This window comes from Larus michahellis, chromosome 9 (assembly GCF_964199755.1).
Source record: "Larus michahellis chromosome 9, bLarMic1.1, whole genome shotgun sequence".
Taxonomy (NCBI): Eukaryota; Metazoa; Chordata; class Aves; order Charadriiformes; family Laridae; genus Larus; species Larus michahellis.
In genome coordinates, this window is record NC_133904.1 from 20,457,664 (window position 1) to 20,475,469 (window position 17,806).

The 17,806-nt window shown below is 40.0% G+C and overlaps 1 protein-coding gene across 3 annotated transcripts in view; it reads left to right on the forward strand.

The window, feature by feature from the left end:
- The first annotated feature begins 82 nt into the window (after positions 1-82).
- The window catches only part of TMEM266 (transmembrane protein 266), an 89,688-nt gene continuing 71,964 nt past the window's right edge, over positions 83-17,806 (forward strand). For 2 of the 3 annotated variants that reach the window (XM_074599771.1, XM_074599772.1), the window contains exon 1: positions 87-208. The gene's annotated coding sequence lies outside the window, so the exon portion shown is untranslated. Of the gene's footprint in view, positions 209-17,806 lie in introns of all 3 variants that reach the window. The other variant, XM_074599770.1, reaches the window with a different exon arrangement.

A 17,806-nucleotide genomic window follows, 5' to 3' on the forward strand; every position in this document is an offset into this window, starting at 1 on the left:
GATGCGGGGCGAGCACGCGCGCGCGCCCCCTTTAAACCGCCCCCCCCAACCGACCTGAGCGACGGCCCGTTGTTTCCTAGGCGACCCGCGAGGAAGGCAGGGCGCGCGCGGGCGGGCTCGCGCACGGGCACTTCTCCCCCCCTTCTCCTCTCCGCCGGTTCCGCGCGAGGCGCGGCGCGCGCCGGACCGTTGGCGGAGCGGGCAGCAGGTACGTGCCGTGCTCCCGGCGCGGCGCTGGGGACGCACCCCACGCCGTCCCCTCAGCCTCCCGCTACCGCCGTGCGCCCCGCCGCCGCGGTGGGGCCGCCCCCGGGGGCGGGCAGGGCGGCCCGGCGGGGTCCCGGCGCTGCGCTGGCGGGGCCGCGCTGGCGGAGGGGTGCGCGGGGAGCCCCCTCAGCGGCGGAGAAAGTTTGGCGGCGCGCGCCGCCTCACGTCAACTTGCCAGCGGCAGGACTGGGGGGGTCTTGGGGCGCCCAGCCGCGGGCCGGCCTGCGGCGGGGCCGGAGCACCCTCCCGCGGGGTCAGTCAGGCGGCGGGCGGAGCGGGGCGGGGTGGTCGTCGGGCCGTGTCCGCTCGTGGTGCGGCGTTGTTCCCTGAGAAGAGGGGGCTTGGGGGCAGGGGGACGTGGGCCGGGGGGGTTCCGACCCCCCCCGGCCGCAGACACCGCTTCTCCCCGCCTCAGCCAGACCCCTGCGGATCCCGCGCCTCAAGACGGGCGCGGGGTGCCAGCTTCTAGCGCAGGGTTCCCGAATACAAATCACCCCAATAACGCCTTAGCGTGAAAGTCGCTTTTATTTTCTCTTTGCATGAAAACCCACCTAACCTGTGATACCTCTGTGATACGGCTACTTGAGCAATTTCTTCATTGAGAGAGAGTGCTATAAATCTGTAAGATGCTGCAGCTCTTCTTGGAAACCTTCTGTCCTAGACTAGCATCACTGCTTGCCACAACAAGAAAAGGAACAGTAGTTTATTTTTTAAAGTTGAAATCCACCTAGACTGCTCTTAACCAGGGGATTTTCAGTTTGCCTTTTGTAAAAATGTAATAAACTTAATAGGCGGCCTTTTTTGTTACGTCTATAGAGGTGAAATCTGTGAATTGTGCGGACTGATGTGCTGTAACAGGATAGTATGTCACAGCAACTTTGCTTAAGGGGAAAATAGTACATAAACATGTGTGGTTTCTAAGTTTGTTAGTATGATGAAGTTAGGAAAAGGATCTGCTGAATGTCTCCAGCAGAACTTCTTGGTTCTTTCATGCGGGTTTGAGAGCAAACCAACCTACAAGCTCTATATTAAATAGTGCGTGCACCTGAGATCCTTGTAACAGCTGCAAAAGATTGTCTATGTAAAAGGAGTAAAACGAGTAATGATGTAGGGATATTTACAGCTATGATAGCAATCAGCAGAGAAGCCTTATTTGTCTGAACGCAGGGCACCTGTCATGCTATAGGCACACAGAGTCAGAAACTGCTGTTTTGTGATGCGACTGTCAGGTTTCCTAGGTTTTCTGTGAGACTTAGTACTGGAATTTGTACAAAGAAAGGTAATCAGCCTGCATATTCTTAATGTGCTGTAAACATTACTACCCGAACATGGATCAAGTGAGACGATATTGATAGTCAACGGTTTCCTGGTAGTTCCTGTGAAGGTGCTGCAAGCTCCTGCAGGACACTTGTAAAAGGGTTGTTAATAGCACAGTCATATTAGGGGAGTGTTATAAATTAGGCCCTACAATAATGGGACATAAGTGCTTTGCAACAAGATACTGTGATTAACTTTTATGGAACAATTATCTTGTATGGGAGAAGCTGTTACTTGATCTTGTGGACAATATCTTGTATTGTCAGGTAGTATACTCTGTGCAGAGAAGGGAAGAAATACTTCTCATTTAGAGAGGACGTGGAATAAGAAGCAAGGGTGTACTGCTTAAAATGTGTTATGGTTCCTAAACACTGTGAAGAGTATGCTTCCAGTCAGGGAAGTGATTATGAGTAAAGAGCCCACATTCCTGAAGCAACGCATGCACATACTCATTCCTCTCTGTTTCTGAACAGTGGAGTTCTTGCAGCTCTGTCCTGATGCTACCCATTGGATTGCAACATTGACTTTCCTCTGTTTAGTGCAAGGTGGGGTTTTTGCCTGAAGGGTTGAAAGAAATGTAAGTTGTACAAAAAGTTAGATGTGGTTAGCAGGCAGTAACTGCTAAACCATGCTAAAGACAGCAGTGGGCAAAAAGAACATGTAGTAAGGGTATGCATCAGCTATCCTAGCTTCATAACTGGAGTAGGAGGTGAGATGAAGATCTTAACTCCAACCAGTTTATGAAAAGGTCAGTAAGTAAATTAAGATGTGAGCTATGTATGCTTGCAGTGCAAGTACTAGTGCAAGCCTGCTCCTCAGCTGAAGTGTTTTCAGGCTGTGACTGGCAGCATAAATGCAGAACATAATGCACAGTGTAGCTGTTTTCCCTATCACTGGGTCTGTTCCCAAAAGTTAGTTAGGTGTATGCATGATTACAGTTCTGAAGGTGCCCTGTAAAAGATGCATACAGCTAATTATATTTCTCCTCTCCTGGCCTGGGGTACTGTTGTGTTATTACTCCAGCTTAGGTTCAGTGGTGACTCCGTGAAACCTGGCTACCTGGCAGCTTGCTGTTTGGTCTCTGATGGTCTATAGACTGCAGCTTCAGACTCTGCAGTAATATTGCACCACAGATTACTTTTAGCACAGAGGGACAGAACTAGCAAAACCTCAAGCATGATCAAGACTGTGGCTTCAGTGTCATTACATGTGATAACATCCATGTTATCACATGGAGGAGAAGCTGCATTGCCCTATGAGATCCTGATATGACTAAAATTTACCTATAATATATAATCGGTATTAATTTAAATTAGTTGCATTACCTGGCAATAGAACAGCAATTAACTGATCTGTGTTATGTAGTATAAAACTGTCTGCATACTCTGTTAAGAGCAACAAATGGGGTGTGATGTTGGTATAGTGGTGCTCAACTCATTTGCTGCTTGGACAGTGGGATTACTTAACAGGCAAAATACTTTATCCTTATGAACACTGCAGAACCAATATTGACATAGGGGAGTGAGCTGGGCTCCTTTCTGCCTTGTGTGTTATCACCAAAAGTGTCAGCTAAGTACTGTTTGCAGAGTCTTTGTTTCTAGTTGGTATGTGAGAGGAAGACTGTGATTTGATTCCTCCGTTTCCTCTCCTCGCTGGTTCTAGCCTGATACTGTGTGCTGTTGGAACTTGTTTGCCACGCACTTGTTAGGTTTAATGATATGAGGGGCAAGTCTGGAATCTGCGGTGTTGGAGAATGGGGAGCTTATGGTTTGGTTTTTTTTTTTACTTGAAAAGAATTCCAAACTCTGTTGATACTTCTGGGAGTATTTTTGTAGTGTAGGTGGACATAAACATGCTTGGTGAAATTCCATCTTCAAGAGAAAAATAATCAGTGTTGGTTTGTTGTCTGTGGGGTAGAGTTTGGCTGTTGTGTGTTCTTTTGCTCTAGAGGCTCCTGCCTAAGGAGAATGGAAAGCTTTTTTTCCATCAAATTTTTAGATGGTGCGTGGGGAGCAGAGGCTGGGTGAAAGACGGCGGAAGGTTTACTTCAGTTGCTCTGTCATATTTCAGTCCACTTACTTGCTGGGTTTAGGATTTGGCTTGACAAGAGTGATCTATTAAGGTTTAATTCTTAATTTAGTTATAAGGTCACAATGAGCTCTCTTACATCCATGTAATCCTGTTGAAATCACTGGTTTTGTGTGAGTATAATGAAAGACAGGCCTTCTTGTAAACTCATGTAGCAATGGAGGTTTTCTAATGATACTGCTGTCATTAACTAAGCATTATACAATATCAGCATATTTCTTGCTTTATTCAAAATCATATTTTCAGCATAAAGAGATTCTCCCTCTGTCTCACTTTGATTTTATCTTGTCTAGGGTTCAGTGTTGCTTTGGTATATTTCAACTAAGATTTTTTCATGGTAATTGCTATATCTTTCCTTGCATCATGTAAAGCACCATGTGCACCTGTATCATTATACACAAATGAAATGACATTTAAAAATGTATGTTCAAATACTTTGGATGCAAAGTCAGACCTGTAAGTTGGAAAATGTCTGCTTTAGGGTTGTGCAGATGTAGTTCTATGTTGTGAGCCACGCTGTTCACTGAATGAGCCAATGATTTGCAGGAAAAATAGTATGTGATCTTAACAGTTAAAAAGAGGATTAATGCAAATGGAGCTTAAGTCATATGCTGTTTTAAATATGATGCTTCCTAATTTTCAAGAGCTTAACTTTCAACCCAAATAAGCTTGCAAATTGGTTTCTAATGTGCAACCTCCTAGTATTGTGATTTTTATCTTTTTTTAAAAAACAAAACAATATTATATTGAGATATAAACTTCCCTTGTTGACCTTAACAAAGTGGGATTTGAGCCTTCAGTAGTGATTTCTAATTCAGGTAATTGCCTTACTTGGTAAGGGCTGTTATTTTGTGAATGAGGTAGGACCTTTGGGGTTTGTGATTTGTCTGCGGAAATTATGGGTAAAGTCTGACCTGTTCCATCCTCCTTTCTGCTGTCTGTCCTGCCGCTCTGCTTGTTTGCTTCAGCAACCTGTCAGTGCTCCATAGCACACTGTCTGCCACCATCCTGTCAGAGGTGCGAGCTGCCCAGCCATTGTGCACATGGAGTTCATGTCTGTTTCATTATTTTCTTTTTGAGAGGTCACCAAATACTTGATTTAAAAAAAAGCAAGCAGGCACAGGAAAACAGTTCAGTTTAACTTGAATGGATTGCCATGAGACAAAGAGCATCTCTGCTGTTCCAGGGAACTTCAAAGGCTGCCTGCAAATGAGGCAAGTGTCAGCTTCTCAAAAAAGTTGCAAAAGCCTTTGTAGTGGAAAGTGTTATGTGTCTGATATTTAAGTGTGCCTACCAGCTTTTTCCACTAATAGAAAATGAAAATTCATATATAAAAATAGCAAAATACAAATTTTATTGAAGTCGGTGAGCCTTTTGCTGTTGAATTATTTTAGTATTTTGCCTTACATACTTTTGTTCAAGGCTATCAAATAATTTCTTATAGAAAAGTACACCATTTGGACTACCAGTTGATTTAGGCAATGGTACAAATTTGAAGAAAGCTCTTCTTAAAGTGAACTAAAGAGCTCCTGTCCGTAATAATTAAAATTAACAAAGATCTAGGATGTAAACATGAGGCATGTGGTGTGTCTTGGCTAACAAGCAGTCCATAATTTTTCTCTGTATATAATAGCTGCCTGGATTTTACAACCCACATCTAGTAAATAATTACATTCTTATCTGGAATGATAAAATTAGACAGCTTTGAAAACAACTTTTTAACAGGAAAGTAAGATATGGGTCAAGGTTCACACGTTAACTTGCACAAGTGTCTCAAAAAAACTAACCTCAAAGATTTTTCTTGCATATGTTTTTCTTCTTCTGTTACAAGCTGCCACCTCCTGAAACCTGAGTGCTCTTTTTTTTTTTTTCCTGTTTGGTCTTAAGAAGGACTTTCTGAGCAGGGAACAGTAATGTAATTAAATAGATATGTTTAACTTTGAAAGGTGTTATTTTTAGGACTAGCTCAAAAGGGCAGGTATCCCTTGGAGACATGATAATATGGCCAGATTGTCTGCTTCAACTGAAAGAGCAATGTAAGACTTAGGTAGCATCAAGATTTACTTAAAAGTTTTTGACACGTGTTATCTCTGGGCAAAAAGAATTTCAGAGGAGGCTGCAGAATGGGCACAGCTTCTGAGCCTCTTGGCACTGTGTTGGAAAAAGTGTTAGCTTCCAGAGAGGCTGACCCTATGGAGCCATGTCTTTGTTCCCTTCCCTTCATTTTGTCAGGGCCATGGTGATGCTGGTTCTTTTCCCCATGCTTGTATAACGGCTCTTCTTAGGAATGCGGCACTGATGGATGTACACAGATATGTACCTGCCTAGTGAGGATTATGCTGGAGACGACAGCTGTTCCCTAGCTGCCCCCTAATCACTGCCATTGCTTCCCTGCAATTCAGATCCTAAGGTGTACAAGGAACAGAGAAACTTGTCTATGCTTCTGGTAGGAAGGGGTGTGTGCATGAATTAACGGGCATACTTCAGAGATATTTGTCTCCCCACTCTCCTTCCTTTTTTTCTGATTCATGTTTGCTCACTTTTCCACCTTTCAGCAAAAGGGGAGCATATGGCAGTGTGCTGTCCATCTGGTTGCCACTTACTGTGAAATCATTATGCAGGCAAATTTGGCCCCACCTTGAATTTCTTATGTAGGTAAAACTGTTATTAGAATGACAGCTGAAGTGTTTATTCTGAACTGTAAATGGGAATTAAGCACAGAGAGCAAACACAAAGGGTGCTTTCTGAATATTTTCAGTCTTCTACATTAAAAAAATACTTGTGCTATGCTAGTATTTAAAGCAAAAAAGACTGGGGCTGTGATTGTGCTGTAGACTGTTCAAGTACGGATAAAAGACAAGACCTGATCCCAGAGGATTTGCAATCTAAATACATTTTAATGAGAACATTGTGAATGATGATAGATGCTTAGGAAAACCTTAGTTATATAGGTAATACCATATATATGTCATTAAAAAATGTGTTGACATTTTTGCATTCTAGTACAAGCTTGTAACATACACTTTTTAAAAGCATAGCAGATATTAAATTCATTGTTTAGTAGTAGTTTCTTTTTTTAAGTGATTAAGTGTGACACTTTTAAGAATCTTCATTAATTTAGGTCTTGTGTGTTTTGGGTATATCCAGATACTTCTGTTTATCTGTGTGTCAAGGGTCAACACCGGCAAAGAGAAGACTATTGCCTTTAGCAGCATAAGCATGTGTATGTGTTTGTTGTCATCAGATTTCACATTACTAACATTGAAATTGTAATAACCAAACTTTCTTCTAATTATCTAAAGTAGTACTGATGAAAAAAACAATTAGGCTATATTTATACTATAATATTCTGAGATCTTACCTGAACTTAAAAGTACTTCCAAAAGTAACTTTTAAATTACATTTATTTTATCTTATGACAGCTAACTCTTGTACGTTGTCTGCTTCATCAGTCAGTAGTTTGTTTTTCATGTAACCACGTAAAAAAGCCTGGATTCTTTTAAACTGGAGGAGGTGGTTATAAAACCAGAAAGTAAGCGGGAGAGTCAGAAGCATAATTTACCTGAAACAGTCATCTTTGCTTAGGTGTCTGTTTAGATCAGGGATCCTTGCTTTTGATTGTTACATGCATATTGGTTACATAGGACAGTGTCGCAGTGACCCCACTGTGAAACAAAAGTGCATGTGGACTGGTAAGAATAGTTTTGGTGTTGGGGAGGAGAGTGGCTAGAGTTTGTTCACTGCATTCTTTCAGGCTTTTTATTTGTTTTGAACAGAAGTGCAGTCAAGTTTTTAACACAGTGTTGGGATTTTTTGCCTGTTATCCTGCAAGAATCAGTTTAAAAGACTGTAGATAGCTTTCTAGAAATCTTTTGTTCTGTACTGAAACAGGCAATGAAAATGAAGCTAATTAAGTTTTCCAAGAAAACTTGAGTTTGAGACTTACTCTAAATAACAGTGTTTGAACAGATATTCTGTGCATTAGTGTATCTTCTATGTATTTTAAAAAGGAAATCCAACCCTCAGTACACAGCTGTGAAACTACGGTGACAGTGGGAATACTGAGTAGTTATTGGGAGAAGGAAATATTTAATGGCTTCTATTACAGTCTCATGACAGCTGTGACCTATGTATTGGTGATCTATAGCTGAATATCCGTAGTAGTAGTATCACTGAAGACAGCCAGCTCTGCTGTCTGAAACTGAATGGTTAAATCACTGCTGAGCTGCATCTTGCAATGCTTTGTTGAAAGACTTGTGCTCTGTGGAATTTTTTTCCAATTCAAAGGTGAAAAAAAAAAAAGGTACAGAAACGCCCAAAGGTTTGCTTTTAGCCCACAAATCAGAGAATTTCAGAGACTAGTTAGTGTGTCGTGCTTGTTTTTTTTTAAATGCATGATGTTGTATGACTTGTATCAAAGTCTTCCGAAATATATTATTTAAATATTCAGGGTTTGTTGAAGGATAAATCTGTGATGGATGTAACTGTGACATGCTCAGATTGATGGATAACTTCACCAAACTTGCCTCCCCACTACTGTTTTCTAATGTGAAAATGAAGAAGAATTCCTTTAGTGCTCTTCTGCTTATGAGACAGAAATTGGTGGTAAGGTAGTTCCTCTATGGCCTTAGAAGTCAGGATCAGGTCACCATAGTGACTCTTGAGACTAACATTAGAAAAAGTTTAGATTTAGTTGAAGATACTAAAGATCTTTAGTTTAAAGATACTGACCATCTTCTTGCATCTATTATTCTGCTGTAGAAAAAGAAATAATTGTTGTGCAGGTAAAATAACATGGTTCTAGCTAATGAGAGACTGTAACAGTTATCCTGAAGTGCTGCTTTTAGGCTGGTACCCAGGCTTCGTATCCTGCCAGAAAGTAGAGGAGTTTTGATGTGTAAATGAAGGTATTCTTTGAAATACTGGGAAGGCCTGGAGTGCCAGGCAAAGGATTCCCTCAACAGCTGGAGGAATAGGACCTCAGGGACTCTTAACAACCCTTTGAATATTGAGCTACATACTGTCCAGTTGTAAGGGTGGTTTTTAGTGTGTGTTTGTTTTTTCTTAAATTAAATTCTCTTTAGATTAAAAATTCTTGTCAGCAACTCCCTTGTACTCTTCTGAAATTTGGGAGCTATAGAAAGAAACTTGGTTCTTTTTCCTTTAGTGGGTGGATGTTGTCGCATCCAATCTGAATGTGCTGTTTCAGTCTGAAGATTAGATAGCCTTGTTGCTTTTGAAGACCTTCTTTAGGTCTAAGATGATTTCCCTTTTGAGGGGGGAAGGGAAGGGACTGCAGTCAAAGTAGCTGGTAGCCTGCCAAGACTATGTATCCAGTGCTATGAAAGCACTGGATACAGTGAACTAGCAAACAAAGACTAATTGGTTGGTTGACACATTTGGAAATGCGGCTAGTTCTCAGAGTGACTAAGTGACTGGCATCAGCTAGTACCTGATTGATATTTGCTGGGTTAAGTGAAGTAAGTGTATCATCTAGTGAGAAATGATCTGCATCCTCATCTAAAAACACCATTAACTAGCACTTTCACAGACTGCCTTGGTGGAGAGATTTCATAGACTGAGTGAACATGTGAAGTGAGCTTTCTTCTGCTTCATGCTTTCAAACAAGGATTAAGGTGCATGGGACAAATTGACTGGGAAATACAGGCTTGCACAGCTCATTTTGTCAAGAGAGGGAGGACTTCATGCCCTAGTGCCTGTGTATTTTACAGGCTTTAAAAATCACTTTAAAACATTCACTTTTTGTTGTTGACTATGTGGGACAGGAGCTTTCTCTCCAGGTAATGTCTAATGTAATGAAATACTGACCTAGATAATGATGCTAGCATAAAGCAATGCAGAGGGTTTTATCATAGAATGAAGATAGAAAAAGGGAAGGCCAGTGTTCAAACTATAAATTATAAAATTGACAGTTTGATATTGGAGGAAAACCAGGTGGTGGTACTTCCCTCCATAGAAGGACATTTTATCTTGGGGGCTGTATACTGGTTTTGTTTCAATGGTTTAACAAAGCACTTCACTCTGAAACAAACTGGTTTTCTACTAGTTTCACTGGGTATATAAAGCATACTGCATGAATGGCATTTGGCAGGAGAGGAACATAATGTATCTGAAACCTTTAATTACATGCTGTAGACAGCTCTGTCTAGGTCAGAAGACACCATGTTATCAAATAACATATAGACATTCAGAACTTGCACAGTAGCTTGATTATTCATTGAATAATTGGTCTTTGTTAAGCAGATAATGGCACTGTTTGCATTCAGAGTCTAGGTTTAAAGTATATGATATAGAATATTTGTATTTTAAATCATCTGTTATCCAGCTGATGTAAGACTACATAGTTCAGTAAAAGCTTTTACAGGAGCAAAGACTATCTATTCTACTGTGTGTGTCGTGCTTCTACTTACTGTATGCCACCAGCAGTTCTGAAAGTGTCTAAGATTTTTTTGGTATATTGAATTTAATTTTGTATGGGTGCTTCTCTGCAGCAACACTTAAGACCATACAGACTGTTTAAACATAGGCTGTATTTAAAAAAACAAACAAACAAAAACAAACAAAAAATGCCCTGAAGAACAAAACAGTTTGGAAAGCTTTCCAAACTGCTTGAGGGCAGAAAGGGAGGAAAATAAATAGTGAAGGAAAACAAGTGTATGATTAAGACACACACAAGTAGGAGCTACATGAGAAATGGCATGTCTTTCTCTGTCACACACTGTACCTTATTTTACTTATCCATAGAAGCAAAGTATTTCTACCATATGAATAATTACTTAGGCTTTTTAATGCTTTAAGATCCCAAGGTGGAATAGGGAATTATCGACTGCAGTGTCAATAGCTGATAATTTTTGCAAGTATGTCAGAATATGATCTAAGGCAAGTTTGCAGGTTCCTCTGGGCACTTGCTTATGTAAGCTCGTACTTGGAGGTAACTGTCAGCTTGGTACTGTTCTGTACTTCAGTACTCTGTTTTAGAAGGGCTGGGGAACAGGTGATGATGAACAGACCTTTTTCCTCTAGATTTCATCCTGCTTAAGGCAAACATCTTATTTTCTTTTTCCTAAGCTGGAGTTTAAAAGCAATAAGGTGATAAAATTATTGCCTCGAAGGACAACAAAAGTGATCAAACCCACTCAAAGTAATGGTTTTATTGTATCGAGTGCAGCATACCGAGTTAATCAAAACACACGTTCTGTATCTGTGACTGTTTAGCCTGCAGAAGATCAGTCTGTCTTGCAGTAGAGAAGTTGTATTTTCGGTATGAGCTATATACCCATTTGAGCTGTGATCAGCACTCTTTGCCTTCCCTAAGGAGATGGCAGTGATTGTAACATTTATCATACATAAAGGAATCTGTCTTGCTGTATATAGCTGCCAAAAGACATGTGAAAAATAGGGACAAAGAAGGCAGTGTCTGTGATCTCAGTACAATAAAACTGATTGTGAACTAAGGAAATAACTCCCCCACTTCTCACCTGAACCCATCTTTAGCCACAGTGATAGTTATGAGTTGAGCTGATTTGGTAGCATGCCTGTAAAGGAATCTGCTAGCAGAATATTGCCTGAAATGCTGGTGTGGTGGTCTGTGCATGAAACTGTTGACCTGTGCTGCAGAGACATGAACCTCTAGGTGAAAACAAATTCTTGTTCACTCCAGAAATTGAGTGCACAGATAGAATGCTGTGGTTTACATTTAAAAGATTAGTTGAAAATCAAATGAAATGATGGACAAGATTTTGAATTGTTGGTGGAAAAATACAAATGCATACCAGTGTTTTAATAAGAGCAGGGAGTTTCCCTGGGTTAATTAGGATTGAAAAAAGCCCAGAATGTAATGCATGTTCTGCTACCATCAAGCAGCCCTTTGACCGGAGCAGAAACATGAAACCAAGGGCGAAAGTTCTCATATTTAGGGAAGGAAAGATGGAGCAAACTGAAGTGACAGAGCACTTTTCCAAGGGAAAAACACTGAACACTTGAACTTTGCTGTGGTCCTTTGTGCTTTATAACTTGTAGCAAAGATGATGGATTGGTGATTCTTCTGACTTGGTGAAATTAAGGCTGCTTTCTGGGAAATGCAGCAAAACAACCTCAGAGGCTGCTCTGGGGATGCTTACAGATTTGCACTCCTATGAGAAGTCTGTGCCTTTGCAAGGGAAGGAGAAAGAACGGACTTGCAAGCCAAGATCAAAATAAAATATGATATATCAAGGTGCTGTATGTGACCTGATTTTTCACTTCTCTACTATGGGCGATGAAGCTACATGATACTTAATTTCTAATGACTTTCCTCCTGTCAGGCTTAGCATTCCCTTCCTTTCACTCCCAAAGGACTCAGCTATAAGGATTCTTGTGATTTGAGCAAGGAGAGATATATGTAGCAACAGCTGCTGAATCTACCTGCTGGACTTCGGTGCTCCCCTACTTGCCTATCGATGCCTTTGGTGTCAATGGCTTTCAAGTTGCTAAGTGTTAATGTAACATCCAAATGAATGGATGGATGAAGATGTGGGTGTGTCCATAGCTAGAGTGTGTGTATCCTGTGTACAAGGGATATGACAGTGTTGTATCCAAGCTTAGATTTCTGTCAGTTTTGAGATGGTTACGTGTTTGTTTTAGTGCATGAATAAATGCATGTTTAAACTAGTTCTCATTGTTTCCCCAAGGTATAATTTTGCATTTTTATAATCATTTATAACTGAAGTGTTGGAGGAAACCTTTCAGGCATGAGTATTTAATAAATTAAGATCTAGTAACGCTGTGCACTGTTGCAATCCGTTTGCCTAGAAAATCCTACCAGGTTTTTCTACTACTACCAAGTAAGATCTCTTGCTCTTCACCCGTTTAGTGCAAGTTTTAACACCATATCCACTGAAAAAGTGCATGGGTCAGGTTAGGAAAAGTATGCTTGCCCTGTGGAATTTTTGTCATTATCCAGAGTGTATGTATGTACACGTGGATCCTATAATTTTTGTGTCTTCAGAGCACTTGTTAAGGTCATCCTGCTGCAAAGGTTCAAGTTGGATTCATATTTTATACCAAGTTGTCTCTGGGACAACCTCTCATCCCATTAATTTGCTGTGATATTTTTATGCTAACTGTAGCAAAAGGAGAAAATGTTTAAGCAGAAATATTTTAAGAATTGTAGATGTACTTTACATCTTTTGGACAGAAATTGGTACAGCGAAGGGGAGAAAAGTCAGCATAATGTGACCAGTCATCTCTGTAAGTTGTCGATGGAGCACAGTTTGAGAACATCTGGACTGTAAAATGCACCTCTTGAACTTTCATTGATCAGTTCCTTGGGCTGTCAGCCATGAAGTATATTTTTAGATACTTGCAGCAAATCTTATTGCATGTGAAAGAATGCCAAATCCATAGTTTGTCAGCTGCTGTTTTTCAGTAAGTAGGGAAAAAGGATTTTTGTTTGAGTTAAATAGTTAATTTGCTGCTGCATTGCAGACTGTAGTTTGTAGAGCTATACCTGAGTTAGCTTTAAACTAGGCAAGCCTGGCAACTAGTATCAAAGTCCAGCTGCAGCCGTGCTAGCTCAGCATGAGCTGCTATAATCCGTCTCTAATCCGAAGAAGAAAACTATTGGTCTGGACACAGTAAAGCAATCTTTTCTTTCAGTAAGCTGTTTCCTCTAAAAGCAGAGGGGAAAATGTGTGTGTGTCTTTAATTTTTATGGCTCATGGCTTACCTTTTTTTTTTTTATAAGAACAAGGAGAGGCATAGTAATTTCATGGAAAATGAATGGGTTGACTCCTTATGTGGGTGAAAGTTTGCCTGCTACAATTGCATATCACACTATAGCACAGGTGTTCCTTGGGACTTCTGAAATGGGGCAAGCTCTTGTTGGAAGTAGGAACAATTAATTCTGTACTGTAAATGTGTGCTCTGTTTGCCATCTGCAGCAGTACACGTTGGTGGTAGAATACTTTAAAAGTGTATAGCTGCCTGAACTGATCTAAACCCATTGATTGTCTTAGTCCCGTAGGAGTTGGAAGTGCTCTGCTCCTGGACGAAGGTGCACTATGTTTTGGCCTGCTTGTCCTTGGCAGATTGTTTTTCTAGCCTTTGGATGCTGCCTAACACTTCTTTCTGAGTATTCTCCAAAGTTCATTATGCTCGGTTTGGACACCTGTCTGTTTTGGGCTTAGTAGAAGAGTGTTTCTGTATTACCAGCTGTTAAGGAAGGGTAATGTGCATTAACAAAAAAATTACTTGTTAATGGAATATTTTTGTGAAAACTTGTTCACCTTTGATTCCAGACAGAAGTTTTCCTGTTCTGAAGCATTCCCTGATCCTCATGCTATCTATCCTTCAATTTTTCCTAAAAGATCCTGTCTTCAGTATCACAATAAGTATGATAAGTCTGTTAAACCAACCTATATTTATAAGCTATTTAGTATATACTTGTTCAAAACTGTATTATCTTACTACTGCTAACATTGTCTCAAATTAGATTAAGTACTTTGGAGCAGGGTTTATGTCACTTGAAAGAACACCTTCTAAAGTACCCAATGTGTCTCTAAGTAGCATGTGAATAACAAAAGTCTGGGCTAATTTTTCTTGCCCTGAAAGACTGTTCATTTATAGGACCTTAAAAATCGTAGAATTCTGATTGTCGTCTTGGTATCTTTCCCGTCTCAATCTTGCAGTGAAGTTTGCAGGGGATGTCTTTGACAACTCTCACTGAGAACAGATGCTTGATACCATCTGAAAGCTTTCTATCCTGTGTTTTTCAAATGTTGCAAACTCAACAGGTCATGAACTGTCAATTGTGAACATCATGTTTGAAATCAGCATATTGAAAGTGAGAAGGATAACATGAGAGAATAACAGTTTTATTAAGGACCAGTGTTTTGAAGGTGTGAAGATTAGAAATGAGTGGTCACAAGATATTGCCCCTCTATATCCCTTATTGGTCTCTGCAGCAAGCAGTTCGTATCACTTCTACTTCTCGTTTTTACAGTGTCAAGTGCAGTAAGTCTCTGACCTGAGGCCAGTATAATCTTAATTTCTTGCAGATATTCTTATTTTATTGGAGAATCTGTATTGACTTTGCATTCTACTGTATTTCTGATTCAATCAAGATTTTAAAACAATTAATTGTATTTTTGGAAGATTTTACATATGTAGTTTTAAAAAACCCAACAACCTATCCTTACAGTACTGGAGGCTTTTCTTTCTACTGGGAAGTGACATTTTTCACAGAGTGCCAGACCAACAGTCGGAAATAAGTTCTAATCAAATTGTGGTACCTATTTGCTTATGTGGTCTTGGACTTCGGGTTTAGTTAGGGAGTCTGTACTCATCAGTTTACTTAAATTTTAGAAACCTTCCACCAGTTTGACCAGCTTTTCATGTTTTTAATCCAGACGCTAGTACAGCTGTATCTTCCTTGCTCTCATCTGTCTGTCTTTGGACACTTTTTTCTGAGTTTCCTACCTCCTAGTGTGTTTTTTAATTTTAATAAAGGTGAATTGATAAATCTTAACAGAAGTCTGTGTTTGCAGGTGTAACAGACACAGTTCTGTTTCAAGCAGGTGGCTGGTATGCATTATGGGTTTAAGAGCAAGAATATGTTTTATTTATAGCTTAGCATTTGTTTAGTGTTTTGAGGCTTGCACTGCAATATGAATCCCTTGCATAACCATTGCTTGAAAAGGATGCTTTTATCTGATCAGTGTATTAGACAGAACCTCCTTATTGGATATAGGTCATGAGACTTGAAGTACTAAATAAGATACTGCTAAAATAGAGCTGTAGAGTGTGGCAGGATGACTGCTACATTGGGTCGCACAGTAGTGGACAAAGCTTTTCTGTCTGTGTGGTACCAAAAGAGGCAGAGTGTCCCTAACTTGCTCTGGTGGATGCTGAGGAGCAACAGCACAGAATGTTGAGAGATAACTTAGATTTTTCTGTGGGCCAGTATGGTTGAATTGTCCTTTTTTTTTTTTATGATCTTCTGTTTTAAAGATAAAAGTGAGCAAACAAAGCTTTTTCAAATACATTTGCTTTACATATTCCATGGACTGAACTCTAGGGTTAGCAGAGTCTGTTGCATAAATGTGTCCCTTGTACTACATTTCTCCAGAAAACACTGTCATGTGTGATATAAACATGTTCACAGAAAACTACTGTATCTCCTTTAATAAATGTTTGTTATAATTATTTAATACATAGGCAAAAGCAACTGTGGTCTGATTCAGGGTTAGTGCCAGGCATTTTAAATGAGAATAACTTTTCTCAACCAGTTCATCTCCCCAACTTTTTTTCATCTGTAAATAAACAACTATGGTTCTATATTTAAAGAGCAGCCTAGGAATTAACATATGTGACTTTTAGTTGAAAATACATGTCAAATTTTCATATGCTATTAATTCTTCCCATTTTCCTATGATTTGATAAGTATTGAGTAGAACAATTACTGAAAAGTTTACTTCTGGAATTGCCAGAGAAGCTGAAGCCAGGTCCCTCTCTGTGCAGTGTTTGTTGTGCTTTCTTGCTGCATTGTCAGTGACAGCAGAAGCCTCCCTGGGCCCTGCAGCACCTCTGGTGTTCTTGGTGCTGCTTCAGGAAGACCAGCTCTGAGGTGAGGGTCCTCAGTGTTTTTGTTAAATTCATCAGTTGCTTTCCCTTGTCATTCTATCTTATCACTATGCTATCTCTAAGTTTATGATCAAAAATTCTCTAAGGCAGGGAAGTACTCTTTTTTTTTTCTTTCTTTTTTTTCTTGTTCTTACTGCTCAGTGCCTCTCACTAACATTCTGCTGGGGTCTTAGTTGATTAGCATGGTCAGCTGTGATGGTGTTCAGTTTTACCATGTATCTTTAAGACCCTGATCCGAAGTGCTTTACAGAAGCCTGTGGGGGAATACAGAAGTAAATTTTAAATCTGAATTCCAGAGTACCATCGTCACTGCTTTACAACAAGGATTTCTTAGTATGTTAGCAGTAGCATCAAATTAGTGTGCCGCAGGGAAAACTGGTTCTGTGCTTACAGTATTAAATCACAGTAAGATTAATTTCCTAGTGAAGAGTGAACTTTGTGAGCCCTTAGCAATTGAGAATTTAATCTCAAGTTTCTCTGTTTTAAAGTGGAGAACCATCAGCTTGTGCTCTTCCATTGATAGCATCAGTATCACAAAGGGAGTTCGTGGGTGGGTGTTCCTGCACTCTTCTTTGGAATTTATTCAGTAGCTTGTGGTGCCCTCCATTAATTCATGTGACAAGTATTGGTCCTCTCTGTTCTTGCATCTTAAAAGAGATGAGGGCTCGACAGGCATGGTCATTATGTATTCTTGAAGGGGGGAAAAAGATGAGTTTAGCGTTTTTACTTTCCATGTGTGGTGTATTATATGACCAGTAGCTGAATGCATTTTAATATGTATTTATGAACACGCAAATAGCTTCATCCTGCAGGAAAAATTCTGCATGCCTGTGCAGAGCAAAATACTTATCAACATTTTCAGAAACTACTCCTCTTGCATACCTCAGTGACCCTTCTTTTATTCCATATGAAATAACTAATGAATCAATTGCCTCTAGTAAAAAAGTTCTGAAAACCTAATACTTATACTAAAGTTCCACGAAAAAAAAAAAAGGGGGGTTTTGTGGGTTTTTTCTAAGTAGGAAAACCAGAGTTTCAAAGCTCAAAGTACATATTTAGGTACAGATAGTGCCTGAAATTATTATTTTAAAATGAACATACTATTTTTTAAGCTCAAAAATAGCTACTTTAAGCATGCAATGTAAGATAGATGTAAAGGTGTAATTGTTCATGAGGTGTATAATTTGTAATCATATATAGAACCAGACCTTGGGCTAAGCCATAGCCTGGGATTTGGCTGCAACAGATGTCAAACCAGGTCCTCTCCCTTCTTTCTCTGTGTGTTTTGTTGCTGTGCTGCCTTGCATAGAATCACAGAATGGTTTGGGTTGGAAGGGACCATTAAAAGTCATCTAGTCCAAGGCTCCTGCAATAAGCAGGGACATCTTCAACTAGATGAACTTTTGCAGATACCGTTCAAGTTTCTGCTTTTTCTTTCCCCATTATACTTAGTAAGTTCAGGGAAATTATGCTAACCCTTGCTAACTGTAGT